At 46.0% G+C, this 15,180-nt stretch overlaps 1 long non-coding RNA gene across 1 annotated transcript in view; it reads right to left on the bottom strand.

Annotated features, from left to right (window-relative positions):
* LOC133242922 (uncharacterized) overlaps positions 1-14,806 on the bottom strand; it is a 46,551-nt gene extending 31,745 nt beyond the window's left edge. Inside the window, exon 1 of the long non-coding RNA XR_009734921.1 lies at positions 14,623-14,806. This is a non-coding gene — a long non-coding RNA (uncharacterized LOC133242922). The remainder of the gene's footprint in view (positions 1-14,622) is intronic.
* Positions 14,807-15,180: the final 374 nt, after the last annotated feature.

The raw sequence follows: 15,180 nt of genomic DNA, 5'->3' as shown, positions 1-15,180 counted from the left end.
AGAGACATTACTCTGCCGACAAAGGTCCGTCTAGTCAAGGCTGTGGTTTTCCCAGTACTCGTGTATGGATGTGAGAGTTGGACTATAAAGAAAGCTGAGCTTTGAAGAATTGATGCTTTTAAACTGTGGTGTTGGAGAAGACTCTTGAAATCCCTTAGACTGCAAGGAGATCCAACCAGTCCGTCCTAAAGGAGATCAGTCCTGATGATTCATTGGAAGGACTGATACTGAGACTGAAAGTGCAATAATTTGGCCATATTTTTCGAAGAGCAGACTCATTTGAAAAGACCCTGATGCTGGGAAAGATTGAAGGCAGGAGGAGAAGGGGACAACAGAGGATGAGATGGTTGGATGGATCACAGACTCAATAGACATGAATTAGAGCAAATTCTGGGAGACGGTGAAGGACAGGGGAGCCTGGCATCTTGCAGGCCATGGGGTCACAAAGAATAAGACATGACTTAGTGATTGAACAAGAACAGATCTTTACTATAAATGAATCTGAGTGTTAGGATCTAATAAACATGCCATTAAAATCACAGATACATTAGAATCACACAATCCTAATATATAATGACATCATTCCAAAACATGTTGGGTTTTTTATCTTATGAAGTCCCAGAAACAGTTCTAAGGTCTTTAATCCCAGACACCAATGCTGGCTCTATTTTACAGATGAGAAACCTGAGCCAGAGAGAGGTTAGGTGTCTTGTGGAAGGTCACACAGCTGGTAAAATGAGCAGCTTGAGTCTTTAATTCCAACACGAGTTTTCGCCATTACAGAAAATTGGACAAGCTACCACAAAGCATCGCCACGTATCTCACTCCACTTTCCCCTAATGTTTACATCGTACACTTCCAAATGTGATAGCAACAGTCACTTGCAAAGTGGCAAAGATTAAAACATAAAAAATATTGTTGAAAATATCACGCTTGGTTGTTCCTGATCGACATTCAAAATGCATCAGTTCAGTTCAGTCGCTCAGTCGTGTCCGACTCTTTGCGACCCCATGAATCGCAGCACGCCAGGCCTCCCTGTCCATCACCAACTCCCGGAGTTCACTCAGACTCACATCCATCGAGTCAGTGATGCCATCCAGCCATCTCATCCTCTGTCGTCCCCTTCTCCCCCTGCCTCCTATCCCTCCCAGCATCAGTCTTTTCCAATGAGTCAACTCTTCGCATGAGGTGGCCAAAGTACTGGAAATTTCAGCTTTAGCATCATTCCTTCCAAAGAAATCCCAGGGCTGATCTCCTTCAGAATGGACTGGTTGGATCTCCTTGCAGTCCAAGGGACTCTCAAGAGTCTTCTCCAACACCACAGTTCAAAAGCATCAATTCTTCAGCGCTCAGCCTTCTTCACAGTCCAACTTTCACATGCATACATGACCACTGGAAAAACTATAGCCTTGACTAGACAGACCTTTGTTGGCAAAGTAATGTCTCTGCTTTTCAATATGCTTTCTAGGTTGGTCATAACTTTTCTTCCAAGGAGCAAGCGTCTTTTAATTTCATGGCTGCCATAACCATCTGCAGTGATTTTGGAGCCCAGAAAAATAAAGTCTGACACTGTTTCCACTGTTTCCCCATCTATCTGCCATGAAGTGATGGGACCAGATGCCATGATCTTAGTTTTCTGAATGTTGAGCTTTAAGCCAACTTTTTCATTCTCCACTTTCACTTTCATCAAGAGGCTCTTTAGTTTGAAATAATAATGTCATTATCGTCGCATAGCCTATTGAAAAAGCCACATACATACTCACCCAAGTATGCAAATAGATTTATACCATGATTTTTTTTATGGGGGTCCTTGCTAACAGTAGCAAAAAAACAGAAACGATGTAAATGCCCATCAGTACCATTATCCAGGCAAAGCCTAGCATGCCTGACACTCTCTGGGTTTCTGAGTGTCTCAGTGGGGTGACAGTGAAAAATGCCCAAGATAGATTGCTAGATGAAAGAGACGTCGCAAAGTAACACTGAGAGATTCCCGTGCATGTCACATCACATTTTGTGTATTTTTGAAAAGGTGCAAAAGCACACAATACATAAGGGAAGGCACACTGCTAATTGTTGGAAGCTGTTCCTTCTGCAAAGTAGGAGGGTGTGGATGAGTTACTCTACAGGAACAGGGGAGGATGGAGACGGGAGGATGGAGAACTTTCTAGATACGAAGGCTGGGAATATAACTGAAGTCGTGAATGAATAAAGCTGCAATTTGAGCACTCTGATCAATCTGTTCCACATTGTTTGCATTAATCATATACATATATATATATATTTATTTATAAAACACGTCTAATTTATAAAAGGAGTCTGGTGGAGCACCATTTTTCTTTCATGCACTGCACCCTGCCTGCAAAGATGCATGAGTGGTCCAGCTCCAGGGAAGGAGGCAGATAGCAGTGGCGGGCACTGACCATAAATGCCCATCTCAGGGAGGGTGATGGCCTCTGACTTTCCGACTCTATTCCAGAAGGCATGCCGAGCATGAGAGGGGAGAGACGGCCTGGGCAGAGAGGAGGGCTAGGGACTCAACTGCCTGTTGAGTGCTGGAGTGTTCTCCCAGTCTCTTATTTTGATTTCTTCTTCTGCATCTCCAGTGAATCCTATACAAAGTCCTGCTTTTATCCTCTCAGGGCTCTTCCTTCCTGTCTCCTATTTGACAACTCTTTTTTTTTCCTGCTGGTGTTACACTCTGGGTCATCTTGTCAGAAGTATCATTCAATGCTCAGTGATATATAATCCCTTTGGAGGTTTCCCTTTGATTAATATCTACTCCATGAAGGTACTTTTAAGTCAGTAATACTATTTTTCACACACACACAAATCTGTTTATCCCTTCGTCTAAAAAAAAAAAGATTTAAAAATGTATTGAATTTCTGTATTTTAGATGGGGTGTACAATGGGGTTATTACAATACTGTGTGATGCAATACGGTAGGGAAACACAGTGGAATAAGAAATTTTAAAAAGACTTTGGCCCTAATGAATTTTAAATCGTAGCGGAGGAAATCTAATATACAAATAAACATGAAAAATGAAGCAGTGGAGCAGTAGGTAGAATAACCAGAACCCTTTAAGAAATCAGCTCCAGCTGATGAAAACCTACTGGATACCAGAGGGAACTCTAGTCAGCACTCTATAATGACTCATATAGCAAAAGAAACTAAAAAGAGCGGATATATGTATGTGTATAAGGGATTCAGTTTGCTGTATGCCTGAAACTATTGTGACACTGTAAATCAACTCTACCCCGATAAAATTTATTTAAAAAAAGAAAGAAAAATATTCTTAAGCCCTGGAACCTACAAATTCTATATGGAAACAGGGTCTTTGAAAATGTGATCTGGGGTCTTGAGATGGTGAGATTATTGTGGACTAAGCTGGTGGGCTCTGAACGTGTCACATGCGTCAAAAGGTGAAGATCGATTTACACACACGGGCCAAGACACGGTGAAGGCAGAGGGGCCAGGGGTTTGAAGAAGCTGATCTCGAAGACTCGACAGATACAACCACAAGAACAAGGGAGCCTGGAGCCTCCCAGAAGCTAGAAGAGGGAGGAAAGGAACCTCCTTTGGGGTCTCCAGTGAGAGCTCAGCCCTGAGACACCTTGATTTCTGACTTTTAGCCTTATGAAATGTTAGAGAATAAATTTCTGTTGGTTTTAAGGCACCCACCCCAAGCTTGTGGTAATTTGACTGCATCGCCATTTAGCTGCTAAGTCATGCCCGACTCTTTGAGACCACATGGACTAGCCCACCAGGCTCCTCTGTCCATGGGACTCTCCAGGCAAGAAGACTGGAGTGGGTTGCCATGCCCTCCTCCAGGGGATCTTGCCAACTCAGGGATCAAACCCACGTCTCCTATATTTGCAGGCAGATGCTTTACCGTTAAGCCACCTGGGAAGCCCCTGTAGTGACGCTAGTGGTAATCAAATAAGAAAAAAAGAAACAGGAGACAGAGGAGAAGTAACTGTGTAAATATACTTTAATTATGTACAAATAATGTATTAATATAATAATACATATAATAATGTATTATATGAAGAAAAGCTATGACCAACCTAGACAGCGTATTAAAAAGCAGAGACATTACTTTGCCAACAAAGGTCTGTCTAGTCAAGGCTATGGTTTTTCCAGTAGTCATGTATGGATGCGAGAGTTGGACTATAAAGAAAGCTGAGCGCCAAAGAATTGATGCTTTTGAACTATGGTGTTGGAGAAGACTCTTGAGAGTCCCTTGGACTTCAAGGAGATCCAACCAGTCCATCCTAAAGGAAATCAGTCCTGATTATTCACTGCAAGGACTGATGCAGAAGCTGAAACTCCAATCCTTTGGCCACCTGATGAGAAGAGCTGACTCGTTTGAAAAGACCCTGATGCTGGGAAAGATTGAAGGCAGGAGGAGAAGGGGACGGCAGAGGATGAGATGGTTGGATGGCATCACCGACTCGATGGACATGAGTTTGAGCAAGCTCCAGGAGTTGGTAATGGACAGGGAGGCCTGGTGTGCTCTAGTCCATGGAGTCACAAAGAGTCGGACATGACTGAGCAACTGAGCTGAACTGAACATATACCAATTAGTAGCAATGATTTTTATTATCCTGAGGGAGATAATGGTGGAAGTTTCTAGAAGAACAGTGGAGGTCATCATGAGAAGAGGTCATCTTCTGGGTAGATTGTGAAAGTTCAATAGATGGGACATGCGATGGAGAGTGGATGAACATTCCATCATGACAGCCTGGGAAACCAGGGCAAGTTCTAGAAAGTGGACTCTCAAAGGGTGGCTGATGCATTTTCATCTGCCAGCCCACCATGTCTTCTTCAACCTGTGGACAAAACAGTACTAAGGACTGGCATCTGTCCCCAGACTAACAAGGGTTCTGTGTGTGTGCTCAGTGGTGTCCGACTCTTTGCAACCCCATGGAGTGGGGCCCACTAGGCTCCTCTGTCCATGGGATTCTCCAGGCAAGAATACTAGAGTGGGTTGCCATGCCCTCCTCCAGGGGCTCTTCCCCACCCAAGGATGGAACCCACCTCTCTTATGTCTCCTGAACTGGAAGGTGGGTTCTTTACCAACTGTACCACAAGAGTTCTACAGGTTATCAAACCATGATGCAACGTGGTCAACCATCCAGTGGGATCAGGTGGTATACTGACTTATGAGAGCGCTGGTGAAGCTTCCTTTGAAATCAGGTCATGATTATCTTTTCCCAGATCTGGAGACTCTCAGGCCTGTCTGTGTATTACAATCAAACCAGAAGTTTTGAAAAACCCTGTACTCAAGCTTAACCCCAGACAATTATTTCCAAAGTCCCAAGGGTGAGACCCAGGCGGAAGTCTTTTTGAAAGTTCCAATCAGGCCCTTCCCCAAATGTTTCATGTCAGTGTCCTTCCTTTTCAGTAAGAATTTATCTCTTAAACCAGTGATCCCCAACTTTTTTGCACCAGGGACAAGTTTTGTGGAAGACAATTTTTCCACGGACTGGGGCAGGGTGGGGAGGGGATGGTTTCTGAATATTCAGGTGCATCCCATTCCCTCATAGTTCAGTCAGTAAAGAATCTGCCTGCAATGCAGGAGACCTGGGTTCGACTGCTGGGTCAGGAAGATCCTCTGGAGAAGGAAATGGCAACCCACTCCAGTATTCTTGCCTGGAGAATCCCATGAACAGAAGAGCCTGGCAGTCCATGGGGTCACAAGAGTCAGACACGACTTAGTGACTTAACTACTACTAACTACTACTTATTTCTATTATTATGACATCAGCTCCACCTCACGTCATCAGGCATGAGATCTGGGAGGCTGGGGACCCCTGCCACAAGCCATTATACTCAGCTGGGGGGATTCCCCTTTCCAGGGATACTATGCAATGTCAGGAGATATTCATGGTTCAGTTCAGTCACATGCGACTGTTTCCAACCCCATGGACTGCAGCACGCCAGGCTTCCCTGTCCATCACCAACTCCTGGAGCTTCGTCAAACTCATTTCGATGGAGTCAATGATGCCTTCCAACCATCTCATCCTCTGTCGTCCCCTTCACCTCCCGCCTTCAATCTTTCCCAACATCAGGGTCTTTTCAAATGAGTCAATACTTCACATCAGGTGGCTAAAGTATTGGAGTTTCAGCATCAGTCCTTCCAGTGAATATGCAGGACTGATTTCCTTTAGGATGGACTTGTTGGATCTCCTTGCCGAGATGGCAATTCATGGTTGCCATAACCTAATTAGCATCCTACTATATCCTAGAGTCTGAGCTTCCTAGGTGGCTCCTGGGTTGGGAAGATCCCCTGGAGAAGCAGACAGCAACCCACTCCAGTATTCTTGCCTGGAGAACCCCATGGACAGAGGAGCCTGGAGGGCTACAGTTCGTGGAGTCGCAAAGAGTCAGAGGCAACTGAGCACACACATATCCTAGAGTCCAGGGACGCAGTTCGATGCCCTACAGACCACAGGGCAGTCCCCGGCACAGAGAACTACCCAACCCCAAGCATCAACAATGCAGAAGCTGACGTACTTTGTCCCAAACTCTGGGAATTTGGTTACTGCCTTCATGAGTCCCTGAGTAACTGCCAGACTCTCGCACATTCTTTTTTTTTTTTTTTTTGCCACTTTGGACTGTAACTGACAGTCTGAAGGTGGTGTGTGGAAGGAAGGAAGAGAGTGCTGAGTAGTGGAAACACCTGGGCTGAATCACCACCTCTCGCACACACACAAGTGCCTTTAGGAGGTTCGTGGGGGGAGCAATTAGCAGTTTTTGAGAACAAGGGGAAGCACCTATTTGCATACTCCTTTCCTTCCTGAATTGTGTCTGTGAGAGCTGAGTTAGTGATCTGATAAGTTTTAAGGACATGCTCGGTGTTGAGGTTGGGTCCAAGGTCTTTGCTCCTTAAGGGTTTGGAACTAAACTTCATCAGTACCGAAGGGTGGGTTCGTCAGTGAAATCACGCGTGTGGGCCGACAGGGCATCTCCACATGCCAAGATGCCACGTCATCTTCTGGAAACGGCAGACGACTGGCTGGCGGCCCAAGAGGAGGTCCTCACGTGGCTGTGCCTGTCTGACCAGGGACCTCCCGACTCTGCTTTTGTGTTTGTGGACAGTCCACTGTCTGTAGAGGTCCCAAGGGGTTGTCAGCGGGAGGCGACAGAGCCCTTCTGGGTACCTTTCTGATCTTTACAAACTGAGGGGTGGGAGTACTAGTGTTGTGCGGTGGGGGGGACAGCAGGGACCCTGCCCAATGTCCCACCGCGCACAGGACGGCCCCACAAGATGAAGACGCTGCAGACGAAACTGGGTATTAGATCGTATTACGGAAGTATGGATACTAGATCACATTATGAATTATTACATGATTATCTTAGCTATAACAAGGCTATTGTCATTATGTAGGCATGTCAAAGATACATATTAAAGTCTGATTATGTAGGAATATGTCCTTATCTGGGCTTCCCAAATGAGGGAATGATTGGATGGCATCATGGACGTGATGGACGTGAGTTTGAGCAAGCTCCGGGAGATGGTGATGGACAGGGAAGCCTGGCACGCTGGAGTCCATGGGGTGGCAAAGAGTTGGACACGACTGAGCAACTGAACTGGGCTTCCCAGACGGTGCCAGTGGTAAAGAACCTGCCTGCCAATTCAGGAGGCTTAAGAGATGCTAGTTCCATCCCTGGATGTGGAAGATCCCCTGGAGGAGGGCATGGCAACCCACTCCAGTATTCTTGCCTGGAGAATCCCATGGACAGAGGACAGTCCACAGGGTCACAAAAAGTTGGACATGACTGAAGTGACTGAGCACATACGCACGCACACACGCATGTCGTTGTCTGTAGGAGAAACCTATTAAAGTACTGGGTGTCTATAACTTGATTGCAAATAGCAGAGCAAAAACCAAGAGCACATGTGATACCTACACCAAAGGAACGCAAACATTAACAATTTTGAATTTAAATTGTGTGCATATGGTGTTCATTTCGGTATTCTTTCACATTGTTTTGTATTTGGCTTCTTTTCCCATAGTAAAGAGCTGTAAAACATAAAAAAATAAATAAAGAATCCAGCCTAAATGTCAGTGATGCTGAGAAACCCCAGAAAAAGCAGGTAGGATGAAGAAAAATATGAGCAGCCCTATTAATACTCTTTATGTATACCTATGGCTGATTCATGTTGAGGTTTGGCAGAAAACAACAAAGTTCAGTAAAGCAATTCGGTTCAATTCAGTCGCTCGGTCGTGTCTGACTCTTTGTGACCCCATGGACTGCAGCACGCCAGGCCTCCCTGTCCATCACCAACTCCCGGAGTTTACTCACACTCATGTCCATCGAGTCAGTGATGCCATCCAACCATCTCATCCTTATCATTCAATAAAAATATAATAAATTTTAAAAATAATATTTAATGTGATTTATGTACATACTGACATCCTCTCTCCTCCAAATACTTGTGGCTTAGTTATCTGCTGTGCTTACAGTCATGCTGTACCAGTGGGTTTCGCAACATGTGAAGCCGGGCTGCAACGGAATACTCAGCCACCCTCTGGGGAGTGTTTTAGTGTCCAGTACTCACTAGTGGGGCGTCCACTAGGTGGCTCGGGCAGGAAAGAATCCGCCTGCAGTGCAGGAGACACAGGTTCATTCCCTGGGTGGGGAAGATCCCCTGGAGGAGGGCATGGCAACCCAGTCCAGTCTTCTTGCCTGGAGAATTCCATGAACAGAGGAGCCTGGTGGGCTACAGTCCAAGGGTTTGCAAAGAGCCGGGCACGACTGAGCGACTAAGCACAGCACAGCACAGTCTAGGTAGATATGATACATACATGCATTTTTTATTCCTGTTTAGTCACTCATTCGCGTCCGACTCCTGCAACCCCAGGGACTGTAGCCCCCCAGGCTCCACTGCTCAAGGGATTTTCCAGGCAAGAATACTGGAGTGGGCTGCCATTTCCTCCTCCAGGGGATCTTCCCAACCCAGGGATGGAATTTGTGTCTCCTGTGTATTGACAGATGGGATTTTTTTACTGCTAAGCCACCAGGGAAGCCCCACATATATACATACACACATGCATATATACATACATTCCATGGTTCATCTTGAAGTTTTTAAAAACCAGTAGAGCCCTGACATCAACTTGCTTTCATGCCTGTTTTTCCCCCTCTTCAAAATGGAATTCTGCATGCTAATAGACAAATTTCTGTCTTGTATTTTTCAGGTTGATGTATGGTAGACTCTAGATAAGTATCAGGGAGATGATATAAGTGGATTTATTGAATTAACTAGCAAATCTCTCTTCTGATTCAGATATTAGGTAAGTTAATTTAAAGCAGGCTCAGCAAACTGCAGTCCCAGGCTACACTGTCTGTTTTTTTTTTTAATAAATAACGTTTTATTAGCATTTGATCATACCTGTTCACATAGATACTGTCTGGAACAGAAGTATATGTGACATGGACTGTGTGGGTCAGAAAGGCAAAATATTTATTATTTGCCCCTGTACAGGAAAGTTTTTCCTACCTCTAACACAGACTCAAGAGAACCAAGTTCTGCTAACCCTAACTCTAAGTTTCTTAGGAACCAAGTTCCTAAGAAATAAGGGCTAATAAGGAAATGTTTAAAGAAATAAGGAAGCTGAAACACAAGAGCTTTCACTCAGGAGCAAAGTCAGATATCCTTAAATTGGCTGCTTTCAAAAATCGGGAAAAGACGAGTCGAGTCCTGCACCTCCGTGGAGATGACGCAGAGGGCTCTCTTCCTGAAAACGACCAGGGGATTTATTTTTTAGACACATTGGTGACAACCGTCTCCCGGATGTCATGGGCTGCTGCTTTCGTGGGTCCCTAAGAGCTGAGTTGAATCCCGACAGCTTAGCCTTCAGGATTAAGGAGAAACAGATCTACAGATGGTTACTGTGGTGGTTGCGTTTTCATGGGACCATTTTCCAAGCTCTGTGTGTGTGTGTGTGTGTGTGTGTCTTGGGGCGGGTGTTTCACTCTTTCAGCACATGTGTGTACATGTCCACACTATGCATAACTTAGAATACGAATCTTACTGCTTTGACTTTGTGCTCCTGAGGGATGCACTGATTTTTGATGATAAAATGTCATTCAGTGTTAAGGAGGCCAAGCCTTTCAGTTTACCCAGGAGAGGATGTGAAGGGCTGAGGGATTTGGGGATGGGGACCTCTGAGGCATTTAGCCTTGGCGATGCTTTTGCTAGGCACGTAAGCATGCATTCCTGCAAACATCCTACATGTGTGAGCGATGTCCTCTTGGTCTAAATGGACTATTTGTGGGTGCAGCGCAAAGGGAAAGTGTTAGTCGCTCAGTCGTCTCCGACTCTGTGACCCCAGGGACTGTAGCCCGCCAGGCTCCTCTGAACACGGGATTCTCCAGGCAAGAATACTGGAGTGGGTGGCCATTTCCTCCTCCAGGGGAATCTTCCCGACCCAGGGATGGAATCTGGGTCTCTTGCATTGCAGGTGGATTCTTTACTGTCTGAGCCCCCCGCAAGTCATCTCCTTACACCAAATCTGGACTTCCTTTTGCTGTTCCATGCCGTCTGGCCAAAGACCACTATGAACTGAGCAGTTGGATGTATCACTTGTTGCAAAAAGAAAACAAAAACAGGGATGGCTTCTCAGGGCAGCCAACCCTGCGGATAACAGAAGCCCAGTAAACTATCTGAAAGACACACTCCAGACTCATCCCACCTGATGGATGGAGAAGGAGGCAGGGTATGTATTCACCTCATATGTCATGGTCTGAGGGATGCCGACAAGGCCAGCATCTCTCTAGAACGTCTGGCTGTCCTGTACTTGGTCCCGGCATGCCTCCCATGGCGAGAAAGACACTCCAAGAAGACAAGCAGGGGTATTGACAGCGAGCAATGTGTGGCATGAAATGAATGACTGAGTGAAACGCATTCAGGCGTGTCTGACCCTTTGCGACCCCATGGACTGTAGCCCCACAGGCTCCTCTGTCCTCTCCTCTGCATTCTCCAGGCAAGAATCCTGGAGTCGGTTACCGTTCCCTTCTCCAGGGGATCTCCCCGACCCAGGGATTGAACCTGGACCTCCTGCATTGCAAGCAGATTCTTTACCATCTGAGCGAGCAGTGAACAGCTTGTGGCATGTAGAAGTGGGTGCAGAGACAATGGGAATGGCCCACGAACTGTCTCCACTCCAATCATCAAATCTGTTCATATGCAGGTTGAGTCTGCCCCTCCAGGTGTAACAGACAGTATTCAAGGGTGTCCAGGTAACCGGAAGACAATGGTATCACTGGCCAACACACAAAACTGTTCTGGGAATATTCTACTCTGTCTTGTTTATCCCTCCCTCCACGGTTGGAGGTGGTCACTGCCTACACACAGATTCTTCTTTTGCTCCTGGCGAGGTTACTGCCACACCTCCCTAACTCCATCCTGGCTTTCCTACTCAGATCTTCACTCACGGGTCCACCCAAGCGAGCTTCCTAAAATGTTCATTCTCGATAATAGACTTACTTCCCTGCTTTCCATGTCTTTCAATCGGCAGATAATAAAATCCAATTTCCTGGTCTCCCTGCAAGACTCTGCACCATCTGGGGCTCACCTTTATGGCTCACCTCTGCCCACTCACATGGATGTGATCCCTGCAAGTCCAGGGATCAGCAAATTTTTTTTCTGTCCGGGGACAGACAGGACCACATGGTCACTATTACTACCAATCAACTCTGTTGCTGTAGCGTGAACATAGTCCTTGACATCACAAATGAGATAAGACCATGCAGATGGCTGCCTCCCAATAAAGTGTCACTGATGGACACTGAAATTTGAGTTTTGTATAATCTTCATGTGTCACAAAAACGCTCGTCTTCTTCTGACTTTTTCAACCACTTATCAACGTGAGCACCATTCTTAGCTCTCTGGTCTGTAGCTTGGTGACTCCTACGTGGCCACACGCCAGTAAGTGGCTCCCTCTAGACCCTATGCTGGTCACTGCTGGTCCCTGTGCCAGGGACGACATTGCCAACCTCATACATCGGGAAGGACTCTCACTCATCCTTCAGGAATCAGCAGAGATACTCAGGACATAGGAGCTTAATGGCCCTGAGGTACCCCAGTTGGCACAGTTGGTAAAGAATCCACCTGCCCATGCAGGAGACACGGAAGATGGAGGTTCTGTCCCTGTGTCTGGAAGATCCCCCGGAGAAGGAAATGGAAACCCACTCTGGTGTTCTTGCCTGGGAAATCCCATGGACAGAGGAGCCTGGTGGGCCATTAGTGTCCATGGGGTCACAAAGAGCTGGACATGACTGAGCGGGCACCCATACAGATCTTGAAAGAACAGGGTTGCACTCCAATCCTTTAAACTCTATTGTAAATGGAAAGTATTGACCTCAGACAACAAATTCAATCCCCATGCCTGCATTTAAGTTCTCCATTGCTTTCCTGAGGATGGTAAGTGGCTTGAGATTGGGATTGTCTCCTTTCTCACTCCTCAGTACCTCACCTTCATTGACACATAAAAAGTGAAAGTGTTAGTTGCTCAATCATGTCCGAGTCTTTGCGACCCCATGGACTGTAGCCCATCAGGCTCCTCTGTCCATGAAATTCTCCTGGCAAATACTGGAATGGGTTGCCATTCCCTTCTCCAAGGAATCTTCCTGACCCAGGGATCAAACCTGGGTTTCCTGTATTGCAGGCTTTTTTGTAATGCATGAATGAATAAATGATTTAAGGGTGCCCCAAGCTGGGTGACTCCCCTGGTGGCTCAGACGGTTAAGTGTCTGTCTACAATGTGGGAGACCCGGGTTTGATCCCTAGTTTGGGAAGGTCCCTGGAGAAGGAAATGGCAATCCACTCCAGTACTATTGCCTGGAAAATCCCATGGACGGAGGAGCCTGGTAGGCTACAGTCCATGGGGTCGCAAAGAGTCAGACACGACTGAGCGACTTCACCGTTCACCAGGTTGGATGTTAGATTTCCCACTGGATCCAGTACGGAGTCAGTGCATGTGCTTTCACTTGTGTGTCTGACCTGTGGACTGGAGAAGCGCATTGCATGTATTTGTTTCAACCTCATTCTCAAGTAGTAAGCTGCCATCTTCTGAGTCATCTTGACCTTTTCAGGTACATACATATGCATGAGACATTTGTCAATATTTAAATACTCTTTAGATGATACAAAGAGACATTACGGAGTTGCTGTCCAATTAACTGCATGAATCATTTTGGAGGATTATCCAATTAGTGACGAGCATACTGATCATTGGCTCATGTTAATTAGACAGCCATAATCATTTTAAAATACATAGGAAACAATATCCGCTTTAGAAAGGTATGTTTAAGTATAAGTTTAATCTCTGAGGTACTTAGGAAACTGCCCTTATGGGAATAATTTTACAGGGTCATAATACTCGGTAAAAATCCTAACAATTCTCTGACTCATTATTAAAATTCAAGATCGCAGTGCACCATATACCAAATGATGTATTGTACATAATGACTTTCTTATTCAATTTTTCTAATCTCTATTTTTCATCCCTCGGGTTTTTTTTTTTTTTCCTCAGTAATTGTCCAGAGCTTTAAATAAAAGAACAGTGGTGATTGAATCTTCACACGTCTTTATTTTTAGACTCACATCTTAAAATCTGCAGAACGAGTGGCAGAGAGTGCAAGAGAAAAATGTGTGTGGAGACGGTGCATGAAAATCATGGTAGGTTGTCCCGTGTCCTTCAGCCCAGCAGACTGACAAGGAAGGGGAAAACCATGGAGGGAAGCTCAGCTCTGCCGTCTGTTTTGGAAGAGGCTGCCTGTAGATATCAGGATATGTGCCTGGGAGGATGGCTCTGGGGGACTCCTCTGGAAAAAAGCTGTGCACAAACAAGAACCCCAGTCTTGTCAACTGGACACCCAGGTCAAAGGTCAGGACCAAGCAGACACTCTGTGGAGTGTAAGTTGGATTTGGGGACCCAAACTGAAATGGAGTTTGTCCCCCATATCCTCCACCTGTCTCTTGTCTGTGGAAAAACTTCAGCCAAAGAGTAAGTTTCAACTTGAGAGAAGTGTAAAAAAAAAAAAAAAAGCAGAAACAGGAAAACAGTTCAGCAAGACTAAAGCGTTTAGGCATGAAGCACAGACGAGCACGTCTAGCTCTTCCTCCAGGGCTACGGACGATATTCTGAGCCATGTCCTGCAAGCTGTCTCGTAGATACTGAAACCCCCAGCAGGTGCAGAAGTTAACTACTCGAGGACCAGACTGACACCAAGACATAAGCGGACATCATTTGAGAACTGGCCTCAAGCAAACGGGAGCAAACCCACCCTGGAAGGGAAGACCAACCGTACTTACAAGAATCAAGATGACACTGATCAGACCACGGGTGGCCTCCTTCAACATGACCGCCAGAGCTGACTGCAGTATTTCTGCATGCACCCCCCTCGCTTCTGCCTGTAAAATCTCTTGCCCCGTGACTAGCGGTGATGGGGAACTTGGTCTCTCAACAGCAGTATCCCCTTAGCCCTTTCCCCTGTGGTTGCCAGCATCCAAAATACACTTTCCTTTCTACCAACCTGTCCTCTCTAATGGCTTCTGAGACAAGAGCAGAGGGACCCCACTTTCAGTTACACGAGAAGCATCTCCTTACCAGAGACATGCTTCCGTCATCTTCAGCGTGAGATCAGAAGCTTGCTTGGGTTTCCTGCAAGCTTCTTTTTATGTTGAACCCTAACGCGTTCATGCAGAGCCTTACTGCACAACCGTGGCTCTGTTACCGTCGCCAGAATGATTCTTCAGTCTCGAATATTCACATCCTGGGTACCCACTGCTCATGTAACAGTGCAGACGGGACTCTGGTAAACACCCCTGAATGGACTCATCGTTCTGTGTCCCTCAGGGCTCCACACTGCCTCTCCAGGCGGTGCTTGGACAAAAACACACACACACACACAAGAAATTCTAGAAGAGCTTGTTGCTTGAACAAGAAAGAGTGCTAACTCCTTTCCAAAAGAGAAAGACACTTTAAAAAAAAAAAAGAAAAACAAGTGTCCACTCTGTGATCACGTATAATCACATAACGCATGCACTGAGACCAGGTAGCAATATGCCCTTGTACTTGTTTTAATCGCTCAGTTGTGTCCGACTCTTTGCAACCCCACGGACCGTAGCCCACCAGGCTCCTCTGTCCGTGGGATTCTCCAGGCAA

This window comes from Bos javanicus, chromosome X (assembly GCF_032452875.1).
Source record: "Bos javanicus breed banteng chromosome X, ARS-OSU_banteng_1.0, whole genome shotgun sequence".
NCBI classification, from domain to species: domain Eukaryota; kingdom Metazoa; phylum Chordata; class Mammalia; order Artiodactyla; family Bovidae; genus Bos; species Bos javanicus.
The sequence above is the reverse complement of the archived record's forward strand: the minus strand, read 5'-3'. Positions and strand labels throughout refer to the sequence as shown.